The sequence below is a fragment of the Pogona vitticeps genome, chromosome 1, assembly GCF_051106095.1.
Source record: "Pogona vitticeps strain Pit_001003342236 chromosome 1, PviZW2.1, whole genome shotgun sequence".
Classification (NCBI taxonomy): domain Eukaryota; kingdom Metazoa; phylum Chordata; class Lepidosauria; order Squamata; family Agamidae; genus Pogona; species Pogona vitticeps.
This window is the reverse complement of record NC_135783.1, coordinates 143,760,289-143,780,666: the sequence shown is the minus strand read 5'-3', so window position 1 is coordinate 143,780,666 and position 20,378 is coordinate 143,760,289.

The following is a 20,378-nucleotide window of genomic DNA, read 5'->3' as shown; positions in this document are numbered from 1 at the left end:
GGCTCAAGGTTGACTCAGCCTTCTATCCTTCCGAGGTCGGTAAAACTGACTGCCAGGGGAGCAATGTGTAGCCTGCATAATTAACTTGTAAACTGCCCAGAGAGTGCTTTAAGTGCTATGGGGCAATATATAAGCAGCGCACTTTGCTTTTGCTTTTATTAGGGTACTAAGTTCCTTTGATTAATACTGTGTTGTGTCAAACAACAGCTGCGGTAAAATACACTTGGTGCATTCTGTTGAGGAAACGTCTTCTTTTCTAGAACTACAGAAAAATCTAGGACAAAAGGCTTTGCATTCAGACCTCATGAAAAGTGATTTTTGCATTATATTTCTCAGAATTTCCCAAGCAACATGGATAGTAGTTTGTGGATTCTGGGAACAGCTTATTCCTTTTTAACTAGAACTTCCCCCCTTCAACTTCTGAAGTCATCCCCTTAGTCACTAGTTATCTATAGATGGGAACGACTTCAAGTAATGTAGCCCTCTTCGGTTATAACACCTACTTTTTCCCCCTTTTCCCCATCCGTTTTCTTATAAATAGTTAATAACTGCTCATTATCTGACAGGCTAACCTTGACTTCTTATTCAGTGTTTCCTTGACAACCCCCTAACAAATTAACCAATTCCATTTGGGTGGAAAAAGAGTTATTGATTTGAGGGAGTTCATGGAGCTACCAGTTCTTATTTCAAAGGTGATGCAGGCTTCCAGTCATCTCGGCCACAGGAGTTGCGCACAAAGAAAGCTCCAGGAAAACAATGTCTAAAATGAAGGCTCAGCTCTGTGTGCCATTTTGTAATGAAAGGTTCCTCAACAGGTGTTAATCTTGTGGAGGTAAACAACAAATTAGCACCAGAGGGCTGCTTTGATTAAACCACTGCACTTACGCCAATCTTATTTTGATTAAAGAACTGGAGATAGAAATGTGATGGGATAATCGGCCATTTTAAGAACACCTGTTAAGTATTTGCGGGCTCCTTCTTCCCACCCACCACATTTGTACAGCAGGTTTGTAGGGGTTCATCTCCAATTAATTACAGTACTCGTATGGTTAAAAAAAATCATTGGGGTGACAGCCTAGGAAGAGTTCTGCTGCTTCAGACTAGCAGACCATTCGAACGGTTCTCCGACGTGAGTCTGTCCAAATGTCTTTAACTATGACGATAGCTAATGAATGCTCACAGTCCTTACTCAAAAAGTCCTTTAGGCTAGTGTCTGTCACCACAGCTTGTTACTATGAAGCCATAATCTGTTGCTCTTCTTGTTTAACCACCATTGCTTCTTTACATTACTTCTGTTGCCTCCAGGAGTTATATGGGAGTGAAAAAAATACATGACCATCTCCTTCAAGGTACAGTATAGCTCCCCTTGGGTGTTTTTTTTTGGGGGGGGGGAAATGTTCAGGTTGAAATTAGGGACAAGGTGAGGATAGGCTCCACCCTCCAATGTCCCCATGCACATGTGGGCCTTCATTCCCTGGCCTCACCAGGGTGCTGATGTCATCAGCGGTGGCCATTATTTCAGGAATTAGAAGCTTCCAGTGCCCTCCATCCCAGGTCCTGAGATTCCCTGGGAATACTTTTAGTACTGAGGAAACCTTTGCAGGACTGCTGGGCCAAGAGGAAGTGTCTATTGTCTGAAAATCACCACTGCTGGTCCTGGTCCCCCTGTCAGTCCAGCAGTGGCATTTTTTTTTTAGGCATTAAATGGTCCCCGCCCTTTTATGTCGATATTTAGACATTATAGGCTCTGCAAAGGCTTCCCCAGGATGAAAGGGAATCAAAGAACTCCTCGGAATCTTTTGGGCTGAGGGATCAGAAACCTTTAATTCCTGAAAAATGGTCACAGACGATGACATTGTCAGCCTTGCATGGCATACAGTTGCAAAAGAGGGTTTCAGCCTTCATATAGTGTAATGGTGTTCAAACTATTATATGATAAGCTATGTGTTTTTTTAAAAAAAAACCCTATTAAATATTGTAAAATAAATGACAAGTGGTACTTATTTCCATATGGAAGTATTGAATTTGCATCTTCAGAACTGATGTGTGAAACAGAATGTTGTTATATGCGGAATTCACACTTCTTAGAATTTTGTGATTCAATTATCTGAAAAGAAGCACATAGACAAATGGGCATCCATCAAATATACATACTACATTCTCACACCAGTCCACTCACCCATCTACACATTCTGCCCATTCCAACATGTCAATGCACCTCTGTTAAAACATTCATATGGCCCCCTGATGGCCATTTAAGTTCCTTCTTTCTACAGTATCTCCCCTTAATCTGGACTGTTCTTCCAGTTGCAATGTATCAAATCCTGGACCAAACTGGCCCTCTGCCCTTCATAAAACTCAATCCTAAAGTTTTCTCAAAGACAATTTTCTAATAACTTTGAAGGGAAGAACCTCCACAGGAAGGCTTTAAAAGTCACAAAACAATAACTTTGCTCAATTGTTTAACTCAACATAGAACAGTCTAAGCAGCAAGTAAAAATCTATCACCTCCACCCCCCCACCAAATTATCACTTGAATGGTACAAAAGTGGCTTTCTCCATGGAAATTAATTTTATCACATTGTAATATAAGTTCTGGTTTCAGCATCTCTCTCCTCTACAATGTAATAAAGTAGGCAGCAATGTAAATCATTTAGTGGGCTAGGGAAATAATGAGAGAGAAGGACAAACCAAATGTGCAGGATGGATAAGAATGACATAAATACATCTTACACTGATAGATGGAACATAGTAAAATATTGAAACTGAAAGTTATTGTAAGAGTGATAGTATCTGGGAAGGGGGAAAAATGATTCTCTGAGGCTGCAGGAAATGGGCTCGGAGTGTTATTAACCAATTTGAAGGGCGGGGAGAACTCTGACATTGGAAAAGAGGAATTTTTTTTAGGCCAAGATAATGACATATTTCCTTTTAAAAGGCAGACGGTCCATTAATTAAATTTACATTTGCACTTAAATTTTTAAAAAAGCACCACACCCTATAAAGCCCAGAAATAATTGCCTGATGCCAATTTCCTACAGCCTGTGAACACTGAAATCTATCAAATTTTTGCTTCATGTTTCAAACGGTTATCCTATGTTGGATCAACTACAAGAAGTGAAAGTTTCTTAAAGGGCATTTCTTTTTCGTCAGGACTTGGAACTATTCAAGCTTATCATCAACAGCTGATATCTCTCTGAGACACGGGCCACTGCTGCTCCTTTTCAGGACTCAGATGACTGGTAGGGGACCCCCCTCCTTGGAATTATCTATCGGGGTTTGCAGCACCACTTATGTCTCTATAGTGGAAAGGATGGAAGAGTTGATTCTCTTCTTTTTCTCCTAATTTTTCTTTAATTGGAAGTTCTGTCTGCCTTGAACATGAAAAAATTTCCATCATCAGTAACATCAGGCAGATCAAAGCTAATCCAGTAGTGATCTGACAGTGGCATTGAGGGCTCATATAACTCTTCCAATGCTATCAACACAGACTGCTTAATCAAGAGTATGTCTTGATGCATACATGTTGGGTCAAATACCATGTGGGAGACGTCCACAATTACTATGGCCGATCCGAAATCCTGATGATCTTTTGACGCAGCAACTTCAATACGTATAGTGAAAGCTCACTGAACACTGAGTCTCTGGTGGCTTAGTATCTGGTCCAAAATCATCCCAGCTAACTCTCAGTGGAAGGCTTTTTGGTAATGGGCTGGTTGAAAGTGATATCTAGCATGCCACCTTCCCTTAAGTACTCCAGAATTGTTTCCTCTCCATCGCCTATGCTCCAGTTTTGAGCTAGAGAACTGAGATGGGCACGAACCGAATGACAAACTTAAAAAAAAAAAAAGAATCAGGCTGGTTCATGGTTTGGTTAGTGCAGTCCGTTTTATTAAAATGAAATGAAACACCAAACTTTTTTTTTTGTCCAGCACTTCAATTTGGCAAAACGGATGGCCCTGGCCCCTTCCCACTACCCCAGTTGCCTCCCTACCTAGTTCTGCTGCCTCCTCCTTTTCTTTCTATGCCACTGCCATCTTCAGAGACAGCAGCCCAGATTCCCTCCCGGGGGCCAGGTCAGCTGTCTCTGTGCATGTGCCCGCCTGTCAGAGTGATGGCGGAAGTGCAGCAGTGGCACAATCAGAAAAGGTCACCACACACCCCCAGGGCACAAACCAAAAAGTGATCTGGATTGCAGTTGAGTTTTTTGTTTGGTTTGTGGTGGTTCATGGTCTATAGCCAACCACAAACCACAATCATCGTGAACCACAATTTTTCAGAGACAACAGACACTTTGATCTGATCTGCGGACTCGGAGTGGATCGCCATCCACCAGAGGCTGACAGGGAAAGTTCTACCCTCCCTAAGAAGCCTAGCAGAGTAGGGTCAGGCACTCCCATTTCTCTAGCAGAGAAATGGGAGTGCCTGACCACTTTATCTATCTCCTGAGAAATCTGTATGTGGGACACGAAGCAACAGTTAGAACTGGATATGGAACAACTGATTAGTTCAAAAATGGGTAAGGAGTAGGACAAGGCTGTATATTGTCCCCCGGGTTATTTAATTTATATGCAGAATACATCATGCGGAAGGCTGGACTGGAGGAATCCCAAGCCGGAGTTAAGATTGTCAGAAGAAATATCAACAACCTCTGATATGCAGATGATACCACTCTGATGGCAGAAAGTGAGGAGGAATTAAGGAACCTCTTAATGAGGATGAAAGAGGAGAGTGCAAAAAATGGCCTGAAGCTCAACATAAAAAAAAACAAAAAACAAAACAAAAAAAACCTAAGATCATGGCCACTGGCCCCATCACCTCTGGGCAAATAGAAGCAGAAGATACGGAGGCAGTGACAGATTTTACCTTCTTGGGCTCCATGATCACTGCAGATGATGACAGCAACCACGATATTAAAAGATGCCTGCTTCTTGGGAGGAAAGCCATGACAAACTTAGCATCTTAAAAAGCAGAGACATCACCTTGCCGATAAAGGTCCACATAGTCAAAGCTATGGTTTTTCCAGTAGTGATGTATGGAAGTGAGAGCTGGACCATAAAGAAAGCTGATCGCTGAAGAATTGATGCTTTTGAATTGTGGTGCTGGAGGAGACTCTTGAGAGACCCCTGGACTGCAAGGAGAACAAACCTATCCATTCTAAAGGAAATTAAACCAGAGTGCTCACTGGAAGGACAGATCCTGAAGCTGAGGCTCCAATATTTGGCCATCTCATGAGAAGAGAGGACTCCCTGGAAAAGACTCTGATATTGGGAAGAGTGAAGGCAAGAGGAGAAGGGGACGACAGAGGACAAGATGGTTGGATAATGTCACTGTACCAACATGAATTTGACCCAACTCCGGGAGGCAGTGGAAGACAGGAAGGCCTGGAGTGCTCTGGTCTATGGGGTCACGAAGAGTTGGACACGACTGAATGACTAAACAACAATAAAGCAGAGTTGCCATTGGCTCTAGTTTTCTGTGCTACACCTTGAAGGCCAGAAAGTTTTCTCTTATGTACACTTGATGGTGCCTGAGGATGAGGAGTCAATGTTACCTCCATCACCCAAGGGAAAACCCATGGTATCCTAACCAGCAAAGATATTAGAGAATGTGAGGCAAGAAATCCCTAAACTACTTCTCACTGATGAAAAAATGCATAGTGGTAAAATAGCTACCAATTCGTAATACTGAAAATCTGCTACTGCACCTAGTCATCTAGCAGGAGCAGCTCTGGACAGTGGCATCACATGGATTTCAGATGCCTGATAATAGTGTCTTATCTGCTTGATTATACCTACCTAAGATGTTTTGGAGAGCCTCCTCTGTGCCCTGAGGTTCTCCAGGTGATTCTAGGCTTGGAAGTCTGGAAAATCCAGAAAACTCCCAAACAGGAAGGAAATGTCTCACCCAAAATGCTATTCTTGGGATGTGGTCCAGCCTTAAGTGCTTCTAAGGGGCCACTTCAGTTCAGAAGAACTCTAAAAGGGTACAAAGTGATCATTGCTGAATACATGGACTGTTGTCTTGGATTCTATTCCATTTGAAACCTCCTAGCGAGTTTTCAGAACCAGAGTTTCTTAGTGTTGGTGGCTTGTAGATGAAATCTTGGTGTGAAGTTCGAGTGCATAGATATCTGTACATGCACACATTCACAAACACGCACACATACAAACTTCTTGTTCCATAAGCCAGCCATGCTTTTCAGGTCTGTAGCTTACTATGAACAGTAGAATGTGGTACCTCTTCCTTTGCTTTGCTGAAAGTTTTTGTTTTCCTCCTTCTGGGGTTGCTATAGGCCACAAGTATCGGGGTTGTCACCTGGCCACTATTTTGCATTCAAAGCTCAGGCTTTGTGTCATTTACAAGGCATTGTGATGGTGAAATGCCCTCCCTCTCTCAAATGGTGAGTAATAATTCCAGAGTATGCTTCAAAGTGGCCTGCTATTTCTGGAGACAGGAGATGAAGAGGCTCTCAAACATTTTTCTCAGAGACAAATCTTCTTTGAAATTTCAGCTCAGGCCCAGACGGAACGCCACAAGGTCAGGGGAAAGAAATGTCAGACCTAGTAAAGTTGTTCCTGTGTTCTTATCTGGTGGAGCTGTGTAGAAATCAAAAGGAGGAAAGAGGGGGCATTGCCTCATTATATAATCTTCCTGCATGCCCACTGATACACAGTTCTTGTGTGGTGGTTCAGGGAGCTTTTATCTTTTTTCTTAGTTGGCACTGAAGGAGGTGATCTGACCCTACAGTCTTGTGGTAAAGAGCCAGAAAGGGGGAAAGCACTGTGATATCTCCACTGTATACAAATGGTACTAAACAGTGAAACACATTCAGTATATTGGAGAAGGGGAAAGAAGCAAATAAAGCAGGAGAGATGTGAGATCAGTCTCCCAATGGTTTTCCAACAGCTTTCAAAGTGCAAGATCAGAGAAGGTGTCCAATAAAATATTACAGGAGAGAATAGGGAATTGAAGTGCATGCATTAGAAATAGCCAAAGTATTATGTGAAAGCTTTTAAAATATGTATAAGAAGCACTAAAATATGCTGACTGTCTGCACAGTGCAAACTATGTATCCATATAGTTCTCTTCCTAGATGACCTCCAGCATAGCACATAAAGATAAAGAGTTCACCAGGCAAATTATTTTGAGTGGGAAATACTCACCGGATAAGAGTTTACTGCCTTCTAGATCTCAGTTGGGTCAACTGGGTTTGGTTTTGGACAAGTTGAGGTTGATGGTGTTTTTGTTTTGTTTTCATAAATAGCTTATTTCCATCAAACAAGGGAAAAGAATCAGAAGTCAGAGAGTAAAGGAGCTGTCATTTACTGGAGATCATTTTCTGTACTGTCAGCCAAATTGCATTGTACACAGGAGTGCAGACAGTCCCTCCCTAGGCGCATCCTCCATCATGACAGAAGGATGCATGCATTAGGCCTAGGTTCTCCTTGCAAATCTTACTATCTATCAAACTTCACACAAACCAGTGTTCTAGTCTGCCAAGTTCTTGAGAAATCCCTCATTTCTGCACTCCCAGAGGCACAGACTAACCAGTGGTACATTGATATGTCTCTGAGATGCCACCAGATGTGGCCAGGGGTTGTTTTTGGCTTGGTAGACTACATGTGGCCTCTAAAAGAGTTGCAGTGCTTTATGTCTTGCATTTTTCTTTGCAGAGAGGGCAAGAGGGAATAAAAGAAGAGCTGGAAGTGTACCTGGGGGTTTGCAGGTTTTATAGCCACTGTGGGGTCTAGGTAGATAGACCTTACTGAGGCAGGAGTTATATTGTGTGTTGGGATATCAGGACGAGATGATCTCTGTATGGGATGGCTGAGTGGTGATTGGATTTAGGCAATTATCAGTTACTTTCTGGGTTCAGCAGCGTGTACGTCATCAGGAAAGGAATCTCTCATTTCTGGTTCACCCCTGAGCTATGCATTGGAGTTCTGACCCAGGATAAATGTATTACAGGAAGCTGCATACCAAAACAATGTATATTGGTTGATCTGTATATGGAGTGTGCACTTTAGAGGAAGCTTGTATAGAACTGGATGTGTGTGCGCGCGTGCATGCATGCATGCATGTTTTAAAGTCAACGATTCATGTGGAAAGTGGGCAGAATAATCTCAAGAGCACATGTGAAACTGACATGGATTGGAAAGAAACAGGTTTGTTCATCTTGAACCCAACCCCATGAACCTGAATCTGACTTCCAGACCTTCTTAATCTTAGGACTGCAGAGCTGGAAGGGACCCTTTGAGTCATTAAGTCCAACCCCTGTTAAGGAGCCCCAGTGGGGGAATCACGCTCCCAACCTCTGCCTCCACAGCCAGAGACCTAAACCGCTGAGCTACCCTGACCTACCCAGCAGTTCTAAATGTAATTTTTCTCTCTGGAAATCTACCAAAGTCTGTGTGATAATTTTTTTTTGAAGATATTGGAAAACATTCCTATTTTTGGTGGATGGTGGAGGGAAAATTGTGCCTTGGGATAAACAACTGTAGGTTTCTTCTTTTTTTCTTGCTATGCATTAATGTTGCCTTTTTTCTTTTCTTTTTTCTTCTTCCCCAAAGTTATTTGCTTTGAGCCTTTAGGACCAGGTAGGGAACCAATTTAAATAAATACAGCAATTTATGCCATCTTGGCAGCATCATTAAGCAGACACCCTTTGCATCATTCCACAATGAAGCTGGGAGGAGGAAGATTCTGTTCTGCTTCTCCGTGTCACACGCATGTACCGGATTCTCTCTTTAAGCTTGCATTTGCAATAAGGGTTTATGAATTATGTAGACAACACAATGAGATCATTTGAAATGGTGTTTGCATCTGCTATGAGACTTTAAAATGTAATGGATTTTTAAGTAATTAGCACAAGCTATTTACCACACTGAGTTTAGACTGTAGGAGTAGCTGGATATAAAAATAAATATGAATGTGATGTGCATAAATTGCTCATTTCTTGCCCGGCTATGCATTATTTATTTATTTTTTTAAAAAAGTGGGTGCTTAAATAGGCTATCGAGATTGTCAGGAAAAATATGAAATAATGTGTGTACTTCTTAAGAAAGTTTTTTAGTCAACTCCAAGATGATGGGCTACTTTGGTGCCTACCGTGATGCAGCAGGCTCTGATCATGTACCGTCTTAGCTGTCTTAATAGCTCTTTGGCTGCAGATGTTCAGCTAATGTTGAGAATCACATCCATAGATCTCATTCCCCATGTTTGAACCTCTCTGTTATGGTGGAGTATTCTTGAGATCATGATGCCCGTAAATTGCCATTGTTATCTACTTGTTACACTGATCATTTAGTGCAACTTGGGACAAACTGAAGTGACCACTATTCAATAAAACCTTGTTTATGACTGTATCCCTAGATGAGATTCATACTCTAGCAATTCTGGCTATGCTTGCAAAATCTAAGAACCTGGAAGCACAATGTGCCAAAGCCCAGCAATTAGACTTGCTTAAGGTATTCAGTTTTTGTGAAATGCAAAGCAAGCAGACCTGATCTCTATGCCTGAGATAGATGAACAGATAACAGCATGGATGCCCATTAAACAAATGACTTCAGTGGGCATAAGAGTGCCAGATTTGGCTCACAAAGCTCTCAAAAGTATTATTTTGAGACAAAACACATTTATAAATATGCACTTTTGAGTGACAATATGTTCACGTTTTAAGAGAAATTTTAAAATGGATTTGAATGCACATTTGATGAGGATCTGATGGCAATGCCACTGTTGTTGATTAAGTTAACTGTTGTCACTATTTGCAGATGGATGAGAAAATGAGGTGCAATGTGTTTATGAGTGAGCATGTATGAAACGGCATGGATCAATATAGATGGATTTTCCAGTAGCATTACTTTTCTGGAATGTACGTGAAAGTGAGAGCAAAACCCACCTGTACTATAATCAAATTTTGTTTTGAATGACTTTCACTTAAAAAAAAACAAGACAAAAAAACCAACTCAAGGGGCTGTACATCATGGAAAGGCAAGGGTAAGTGATACATTTATTAACCAACTTTTTTTGAGGGGGGGGGGGACTCAAATATAAACTAGCTTTTGAGCCCACAGGAGTATTCATCAGGCTGGGCACCACAAACCTGGAGGTGGTACAGACAGTTTATAATTCTTCTGTACCACCCATAGCTCCGTTGTGCCCAGCCTGTGTGGGCTCAAATACTAACTTATATTTGTAAAGTTTTTGATAGCATGTCCATGTCCTTGTCTTCTATTCATGAGGATGAGTTTCTGAAGAGACCTTTGCCCTCCAACCCTGGAATAAAGATGCAAGACAAATAATATGGGTTAAACATGGGCCACACTTTATTGTGTGAAAATACAAATTCAAATTTGCCATCCTTTGGCAAAGGGGGGCCTGCTGTAGTGCGATTGCTAAAAGCTGGAAAAACACCCAAGATCTTTCATTATATATGTTTTTGAATAGGATATGGCAAACACTCTTGATGAAGAAATTGACCAATAGGATCAGAACATACAGAGGAGAAATAAAGCACAGTCAATTTTTTAAAACTCGAAAACCTTTATTAAAATACACAAGTGAACAAAATGAGAAGTGTAGGAAATGATCTAGATTGCTCAGATTGTTGGTCGGTAACTTTCTAGGATGGAACCGATATTTGAGATTTAGTGTATTTTTGTTAAATGGTGTGAATAGCTGGTGTTTAGAATGTTAAAATATTTAGTCAGTAAGATGACAAGTTAATTGTGTTATCTATTTGCAATGTGATGGATTGTCTAAAGTAAAATTTTGTTTAAAAATTGAAAAATAAATTAAAAAAATGTCAAGTGTGGCAGTATTCAAGACAGAAGGGTTGGCCTGCTCCATTTGTAAGCGCTGAGGAAGGCATTTGTGATGTAAATCATAATCATCATTAAAACAGCAATGTCTACATTGGCTTGGACATGTCGTGAGAATGGCTGATGGTCGGATTCCAAAAGATCTCCTATATGTAGAATTAGTGCAGGGAAATCGCCCCAGAGGGAGACCACAGCTGCGATACAAGGACATCTGCAAGTGGGATCTGAAGGCCTTAGGAATGGACCTCAACAGATGGGAAACCCTGACATCTGAGCATTCAGCCTGGAGGCAGGTGTTGCATCATGGCCTCTCCCAATTTGAAGAGACCTTTGTCCAGCAGGCCGAGGCAAAGAGGCAGTCATGACAGCAACAAAATCAGGGAGCTGGACAGGGGACAGATTGCATTTGTCTTCAGTGTGGAAGGGATTGTCACTCTCGAATTGGCCTTCTCAGCCACACTAGATGCTGTTCCAAGTCCTCCATACAGAGCACGTTACCATAGTCTTTTGAGACTGAAAGATGCCTAACTAACTAATTAACTAACATTATCACTGTTACATACAGCACTGATGTTACCTGTATGTCATGGATTTGGAGGGAAAGTTCCATCCTATGGGGAGTGGAAGGCGGGACATCAGGAGGAGGGGCTGTACTGTATATATATGGGGATCCTGTGTGGAGAAGTTTAGGAGAAGCTGGAGGAGAGCTGAGAGAAGAAGCTTGAGTGGGAGTCTGTGTGTCAGACAGGGTACTACTGTGTGTCAGTCAGTACCTACCTGATAGGTTCAGGTGTCTTTATGGGTAGCCAGAACTGATAGGTTCAGGGTCTGTGCTTCAAGTTAAGAGTGTTCTGAGTGAACCAAACTGGTGTATGTATGATTGAGACTAAGCCACGTTACTGTATCTTATTCACCTGATCATTTTATTTTCCCTGTGTGTGATTTAAATAAACCTTATTCCTTTGTTTGTTAAAAATCCATTCCTGGTCTGTGTGACTCCTTACAGGGAATGGTTGGTGGCAGCTTAGTGAAAATGTGGCATATTCCAGTAGGTCTGGGGTTGTCACAATCACCTTAGAACTGCAGAGCTAGAAAGGACCCTATGGATCGCTGAGTCCAGCTCCTGTCAACCTCTGGCTCTGCAGCCAGATATCTACACCCCAGAACTATCCAGAAATCACACTGCAAGTATTTGGCTGAAGTTGGATGTGGAAGATAGATAACAATAAGATTTGTGTGCCATCAAGTCAATTTTGACTTAGGGTGACTCTTTTCAGGGTTTTCCAGGTAGAGAATACGCACACGTGGTTTACTATTCACTTCTTCTGGAGACATCCTGGAGCTGTGGAGCTTGCCCAAGGCCACACAGACTGGCCGTTCTCCCAGGTGGCACAGTGGGGAATTTCTCTCCCAAACTTTAGCTGTGCAGCCAGGTAATTAAACACTGAGGTAAGGATATTATTGCTTTACATTCTTATTCTTTCCTCCAGAGGTGGAAGTGGAAGTGGCGGCAGCAGCGGAGAACATTTATATTCAGCGTTATGCTTGGTTGTGCAATGTTACTGGATAAATGAGTAAGAGATTGCAGCCAAAATATGATGGAAAGGACTTGGAAAAGGAGTACGTACCCGATGTGCTGAAAAGTGAGAAAATTGTGGAGGAAACATAATTAGTAATGACACTGCTTCTGTGACTATTAGGCTCAGACCCCATCCCCACCCCCCCAACCCAGAAAAATCATGCTTACTGGGGAGGATGGCTTAGCAGGACCTACTTCAGATTATGTTTCAAACCACATGGCACAGAGGGTTGAACATGACAATATTTAAACACTCCAGTTGTTCTGTGATTTCTTTTCCCGTCAAAGAATGGAAAATGCTTCTACGCCGTTTTATTTATTTAAAAGCACAGGCCCCCGCTTTTCATTCTTTTTGGCGAAGAAGAGCTGTAAGCAGAGTTGTCTGCTAAGTAGGTTGCAGATGATGAATATGACATCAATGCAATACAAACAAATTCCCTTTAGCCTTCCAAGAGAATCAAATGAAGCCAATGCAGACTGTTTTGGGAGATCACACTCCTTACATGTGGCGACTGGATAGTTCAGTGAATTAGGTCTCTGGTGGTGGAGTCAGGAGTTCGATTCCCCACTGTGCCTCCTGGGGAAACAACCAGTCTGTGTAGCCATGGGCAATCTGGACAGTCCCAGGGTCCCTGCAGAAGCATGGGATGGTAAGCCACTTCTATGTGCTCCGTACCTAGACAAGGAGCCATCATAATGTGTTGACTTCATGGCACATTCATCACCATCACCATCACCATCACCATCACCATCACCATCACCATCACCATCATCATCATCATCATCATCATCATCATCATCATCATCATCATCATCACATTACATTACAGCATATTGTGTGGGAGGTACCCAAAACTCCCATTGAATATAGTAGAAAATCGCTCTCGAGAGAAAGAAACAGTAAATGCTTTTCCCCCGTTTTTCAAATGCAGACCCATCCAACTTATTTTTCTAGCGCATGTAGAAATGTGAGCCTAGCAGAACTAGTTTGCTGAAGCCCTGAGGGGTTAGCGAACACCTCATGCAGCACCTCTGACTGACATCGACAGTGACACTGATGAAATCCTAAGGGAGTGATTTTGACCCAAAACTCCTCAGCTGTAAAAGATGGTCGGCTGTGATGCAGAACCTTAGCTCGAGAATTACAAGAAGGTAGATCCCAAAAAACCCCTCTGAAATGAAGATATACACTTATTTCTCACCCCCCCCTTCTCTGATGCTCCTACAGTAATCTTGAGGGAGTTTTAATGTTGGTGGAAGGGACGGCTGGAAATAAAATCAGAAAGAAAAAAATATTAAAGAGCTAAGGACTGAGCTCAAATAATGAGATCACACAGAGAGGAATAAAAACTAAGCACAATGACAAGTCAGCGCAATGCCCTGGATTCAATAAAGAAGTATACATGTTTAGACCATGGCTGTTTCAGATGGCAAGAGCATGTATTTCCTAGCTTCAGCTTCAAAATCAGCATCATGTGTTATACTGCAGGACTAAATTGTGCCAGTCTTTCTAAAGAAGTCTTTCAAGTCAGTCAAATCACACAAATATGAATCATTCCTGAAACTTGACTGGCCTCAGTCTTCATTACATTGTCCCCAAAAGAAAAATGCTAAAGCTGGCAGTGAGCAGACCAGGAAGCTTAATGGTCCATTTGATTATGTTTTTTCTTTAAAATAATGCATGGTGGAATTTACAAAAAGTGCAGAGGAGGGGTAGAAGATGGACAGGTTGAATTCAGAGCAGGATTCAGGACTGGAGGAGAACCAGTCTGTGTGGATGTATATGAGAAAAGCCATGGCATGAGTGTGAATAGGCATTCAAAGTCCAAAATGGCAAGCTGATGGCATTACTAGCAAACAATGGTCTTCATTCAAGAGATATTTGTATACAGTAACTGGCAAGCTTTACTGGCAATAAAAAGCTGCAATTGAAGCTGAAGATCAGATGACAGAAGATACAGTGGTGCCTCGCTTAACGATTTTAATTGGTTCAAAAAAAATCACTATGTGAAAACATCGTTAAGCGAAACACCATTTCCCATAGAGATGCATTGAAAACTAGATAATCCATTCCAATTGGGACGGATTACCATCCTTAAGCGAAAATCCCCATAGGAAAAAACGTTAAGCGAAACCCATTGAAATGCATTGAAGCCTATTTTAATGGGGGAAAAAATTCACAAAAAATTCAAAAAGACTCAGAACAAAGCCAAATTAAGTTAACGAAGGTTTTATTAGGTGCACTAAGGATTCCAAGCATTTTAAACATTTTTAAACATTTTAGAATATTTTAAAAATAGCAAAAACGGGGCTGTAAAAAAAGTTAAGCGAAACAAGGGGACCTAAAACTGTCATTGTTAAGCAAAGCATGGTCCCAAAATCATTAAGCAAAAATCGCCCATAGGGAAAATTATTAAGTGAAGCGCAAGATCGCTCCGAAAAAGCCATCATTAAGTGAATTTTTCATTGTACGAAGCAATCGTTAAGCGAGGCACCACTGTAGTTTACTGCATTACAGAGGGGTTTACTTTGCCTTTTAATTTGTACTCTGAGAACATCATTACAGAACCACTTGAAGATTCAAATGATGACAACCACTGTCAATGGGGAGGTTATACAAAACAGGCAATATGTAGATATGGTGCAGTGTTATCAACTGAGATTGGAGATGGTCTGCAAAGATTACTCAATGAAGTCAAGGAAGTAAAAGGTAAACGTGGTCAAAAATGCTTGTTAGGGAAAGCAAGCTCATAGGTAGGGGGAGGCTTTCTATGACATGTCATTTTTTTTCCTGCAGCCTCTGTTTGAGCTTATGGGTATGTCTGAACATGTTTATGAGTAGTGTGGTGAGAAAGGCCAAATTTCTCGTAAGGATGTTTGAACTTGCTTACGGGTTCAAATGCAGAGAAAATGTGAAATGCCATAGAAATCTTCTCCCTAACAGAAAAAGGCAAACGACCTAAATAATGCAGTTAAAGATCTGAAATGAAAATATGGAGCATGTTGACCATAACAAGCACCTTGGAAACTAGTTGAATCAACAATGGGATCATTTAGGTGCAATAAGGATCAGAAAAGAGATGGCCTGGAGCATCTTCTTGATGATGAAGAATGTCATATGCAACACCCCCCTTCCCCTCCCATTAAAATTGGCTTTGAGAGTGTACATCAATATATGATGCTGTCTTTTCTTGTTTCTACTGTATGGCATAGTCTTGTGGACTTCATCCAGGTTACTAGAGAAAAAAGATTAGAAGATTAGCCATGGAATTTATTGCACAATGCTGATATTCTTGCAAACTGGCCAGTGTAATGAACGAATGAAAACCAAGCTGGCATTAAAACTCACAAAATGCAGAGAGCTTGAATGTTTCAGTTGGAGAATGAGAAATAAAAAGTACAGATTGTTACAACTGATTAGTCAAGGTAGAACAGATGAGAGAGAAAAATGCAGGAGGGAGGGGAAATTATTGGGGGAAGACCCTCTTGAGTGAAGCACAACAGCTTTGAGTAAAACTCCTCTGACAGGAATGGAATGAAAAGAGGAAGACTTAGCTGAGTGGGAAACATTGTCCCTTTCTTCATGCGATATGGAGAGCAGTAAGAAGAAAACCACCACAGCCGCGCATCTTCCTTTGATGCACATACATAAAGGTACATATTTGGAGAAACTTGGCCCTGAGCTACTGTAATATATTTGTATTTCAATGATACTTGTATTATCTACTGAAGAACATTCTTCTTTTCACTCTCTTCTGTTGTGGAGCACGCTACACAACATGTCATCCTTTTTGCAGGGCGAGAAGAATAGTTTCACAGCGCCTTATCCTCGCGTACAGGGACGAGCGTGAATTTAAATACATACAAGTAACTCGCTATTTGTAATTAGTTACTTCCAGGCTCTGGGTGTTTCACAATATCCTCAAGCAGGCTCTTACTATCCCAACCGTCCTTTATTTCCCTGAGTGTGTAGGTAACGCCTCCTTTTTGGACTCCACCTCAGTTCTCATTCTAAGTCCATCATGGAAGGAAGTGGCAACCAGGCACCTCTATTTCACAACTTAAGACCCTATAAAATTGTCTCTTGGTCACTTTGTGGAAAGCCCTCCTTTATGAGTTCCCCTCCCTAAACCTACAATGTTCCATTGTGACCCTGCTTTAGATCCTCCCATTTGGGAACCACCAGAGACATTCCAGCTTCAAGACTTTTGAATTTCTTTAGGATTGCTGGGAAAATTGAACCTGATTATCCCAGCTGGCCTTGGAAAGTGAAAGGTGTCTGTCAACCATCATTTTCGGACTCACATATAAGAGCATTAATTTAAGCTTACAAGGAGCCCAAAAAGACACAGTCACTCTTAGCAGAAAAGAAAACAAAAAGTCCACGTCATGGAACGATGAAGAACAAGCATATGAAAACTTCCGGAAGATGGAGCAGTAACTCTAAAACAGCAAAACATAAGTTTGAAAAAAACAAACAAAACAAAACTGTGCATCTTTTTAAAAGGTGTTTTCGTGGCTCTGTTGTTACGTGCCTTCAAGTCACCTTTGACTTATGGCAAGCCTATGACTGAGTGATCTCCAAAAAGTCTTGTCCTCAACCACCCTGCTCAGCTCTTGTATGAGTAAACTCAAGTCTGTGGCTTCCTTTAGGGAGTCAATCCATCTCATTTTTGGGTCTTCCTCTTTTCCTGCCACCTTCAACTTTTGCTAGCATTATTTTTATTTATTTATTTATTTAAATATTTATTTAATTTATATGGTGCCCACTCTACCCAGAGGTCTCTGGGCGGCTTACAATAATTAAAACTCAATACAATAAAAATAAAATGATTAAAATACAATTAAAGTACAATTAAAATTGCCATCATCGGGACCCACAGTTGATGTTATTTCAATTAAAAGCCTTCTGGAACAGGAAGGTTTTGACCTGGCGCCGAAATGTCATCAACGTCGGCGCCAGACGAATTTCAGTCAGGAGGGCATTCCATAGTCTGGGGGCAGCTGCCAAGAAGGCCCTTTGTCTACAAGCCATCCCTCTTACCTCCTTAAGGGACGGCTCTTTCAAAAGGGCCCCCTGGCTAGATCTTAATTGCCAGGTAGGCTCATATGGAGGGAGGCGGTCCTTCAAGTATCCAGGGCCCAAGCCGTTATTGTCACTTCCAGAGAATCTTCCTTCTTATGATGTGCCCAAAGTATGTGAATATGTTTTTTTTTTCCCCTCCAGAGAAAAGATTTGTTTTAGGAACCACTTGTTAATCTTTCTGGCAGTTCACGTTATCTGCAAAGCTCTCCTCCAGCACTGCATTTCAAACAAGTCATTTTTGTTCCTGTCATCCATCTTCATGGTCCAGCTTTCACACCCATTTATAGTGATTGGGAATACTGTAGCGTGGATGATCTTGGTTGCCAGTGCCACATCCTTACACTTGATTATATTTTCTAATTTCTTCATTGCTAAGTCGCAGACTTCTGATTTCTTGACTCAGTCTCCCTTTTGATTGATGACTGAACTGAACCGTACCAAGTCTATCACTATTTCAGTTTCTTCATTGTAGACATTAAAGTTGTGTAGTTTTTCTGTCTTCATGATTTCTGTCTTCATATTCAGGTGCAGTCCTGCTTTGGCACTTTCTTTTTTCAGTTTTCCTAACAGTCATTTCAAGTCATTGCTGCTTTCGGCCAGGCAGATGGTTCCCTCTGTGTATCTTACATTATTGATGTTTTATTCTGCCAATTTTAATTCCTCCTTCATTTGAATCTAGCCTGGCTTTCTGGTTGATACTTTCTGTATACGGATTGAACAGATAAGGGGAAAAATGCACCCTTGTCTGACACCTTTACCTATAGGAAACCTTTCTGTCTCCATGTTCTGTCTTAATGGTACATTTTTGTCCGCAATACAGGTTACACATCAGGACAATCTAGTGCAGAGGCACACCCATTACTTTAAGAACAATCAGTAGCTCCTCATGATCCACACAGTCAAAAGCACTGTTGTAATCTATAAAGAAGAGACTGATCTTTTCCTAAAATCCTTTGGAGCACGTCAAAAGCTGGCAGATATTTGCAACAAGTTATTGAGTTTGGTACCTAATGTTTGATATTGACAGGAGCACAATCTGCTCCTGGTCTTATTTTGGCAGAGAGAATGCATCTTTTCCATTTCTTGCTTGCTTCCAATTATATAGTCTATTTGATTTCTGTATTGACCATAGCTGTACATATCCGCATGTACAGTCATCTATTGGGTTCCTGGCTATAAAGCTATATGAATATAGGTATCAGGCAAACTTCTGTGAGAAGAGCATTTCATTCACAACCTGCCATGATGAAGAACTTCCTTCTTATATGGCCATCAACCCTGCCTCAGATTTACAAGGAAGTTTCTTTCACCAATGACCTCAGGGCACAGCGACAGGTAGCTACATATGGCAGGCAGTGATCTTTCCAATAGGCATGTTTTAAGTTTATTTTACTATGTTGCTTCTCCCACACACTCTCATTTTTGTATTGCAGTGATCTGTAAACCACTGTGCTATGTATTACAGGAAGGCAGACAAGTAGATATGCCCAAATAATGCTTTGTTAAAATGAAGCACCTCGTTCTCTTTCTGGAGACTGAATGCAGAAACTAACACTTTTGGGTCTGAAAATGAACTGCCCCTTCTTTGTCTTCACAGACACTGGGGTTCTTTCTTAAATGGTTTCTTTAGCTGTTGCCATAGTAGCAGGGTTGTGACTTACTGACCAGGCAAGAGAGAGAGAGAGAGAGTGAGTGAGAGAGAGCAAAACTGCCTGAATAACTCTCTGGCTGAGGATTTGATTGATCTACTCTTGTGCTGGAATTAATTTCTCCACTTATTAATGTGTTCTATTGAATTTAAACCTTGAAACTTGATGAACTGCGTTTGATTGAGATTGAACATGAGCCACCATTAAAATGATGACTGAGAGAGAGAGAGAGAGAGAGAGAGAGAGAGAGAGAGAGAGAGAGAGAAGGGGAATGATCTGCACAGGAAGCTGAATCTAACAGGAGAAAGATTTCTTTTGGAAGTAACCCTGGGAAGCTGGTGGCATTTGTTCTTCACTTTTTGAAAATATGCACATTTCTTCAGATAGCTGGGAACTGGGGAGAAGCAGATCATGCAAATATTCATTTCCATAAAGTCACTCCCCCTCCAGCATGTACATCCAGCAGATGCTCATCCCCACTTCAGACGTGACTTTTTGAGGAGCACCAAAAATTGGTGTGGATGGGCAAGGGAAAAAGGCTGCAGTACCTGCCTAGAATATTGACTGCAACCTTTTGGATATCATGCAAGATTCTTAGAGCAGAATAATAGTTACACTAAAGGTTTGCATTGTGATTTGGAGTTGATCGAACCCAGAATTCAATACCAAACTGGACTGATCTGGAGAGATTCAGGAGATATGTGGAATGAAAGAGGCTCTCCTGAAGTGAACCAAAAGGAATTTGAAAACTCCTTAAGCCCCTTCATTGATTCAGAGGAACACAAAGAGAGGGTCATTGTGTATCACTCAATTAATATGTTGCTTTCTAAGCTGCCCATGTAAAGAAAAGACCAGTATATCAAAGATAGAGAGGAGGAGGAGGAAGGAGCATTTTGTGACTGGCTGCTCCAATACAAGTGACCACAGATAGGACTAGATGGCCGAATTATCAGGCTAGATGGTGCTACACAGAGTCACTTTGAGGTATTTGATGTCATTTGGGGCAATCCTTGCATTCACATACAATTATTAACCACAGAACATCTCAAGTGGTCCTATTTATATTTTCTTTCCTTTTAAAGGAGAGGGGAGAAAAATGACCCATAAACACACCCTTCCATGCTTCCTCCTGTCTCCTACATCAGTGGTCCTCAACCTTGGGCCTCCAGATGTTCTTGGACTTCAACTCCCAGAAATCCTAGCCAGCAGAGGTGGTGGTGAAGGCTTCTGGGAGTTGG